Here is a 655-nt window from a genome sequence, read left to right on the forward strand (position 1 = left end):
TGGTGTGTGTGGTGGGACGTCGCGCGCGCGTGTGTGTGTGTGTGGGAGGGGGGACGGTCGCGCGCGCGCGCGTTGTGTGTGTGTGTGTGTGTGTGTGTGTGCACGCGCGCGCGCGTGCGCGTGTGCCTGCACGCACGTGAATATTTTACGGATTCACTACTTGGCAGTCTGTTACGTGGATGTACGCAGCGGCAGGTATAAAGTTTAATGGTCTACATTTATCTTATATAGAACGGTGTTTGGCCAGTTTTATACCAGTATTGCGTTACTATATGTGACGTGCATTGCGAGAACGATTCACTTGTCTGACTCATTATATATGACGTGATATTATATTCATCGTATACCGTAACAGCAATTATGTTGAAAACCTAGTTTAAGAACATGTCCTTCACACGTCCGTCACGCGTTTCTGATTACCTTCAAAATATAATTGGTCTGATCACTGGTCTGGAGTGAGCCGGTTATTCAGAAGCAAATTCCTATAATTTTACCCACGCATCTGTGTGAGTGCTGCATGTTAAACAGCATGCTACAATACAAACGCAGTGAGGCGTTTTGGATTTACCTCATTTATTTATTGTGTATGTTTTCGCTGAGTCGTCGCTCTTTTGTCAAGTAAGCGCTAAGCTTGACCAGGAGCGTCGCGTTTGTT

This window comes from Priapulus caudatus, unplaced genomic scaffold (genome assembly GCF_000485595.1).
Source record: "Priapulus caudatus unplaced genomic scaffold, Priapulus_caudatus-5.0.1 Scaffold1799, whole genome shotgun sequence".
NCBI lineage: Eukaryota > Metazoa > Priapulida > Priapulimorpha > Priapulimorphida > Priapulidae > Priapulus > Priapulus caudatus.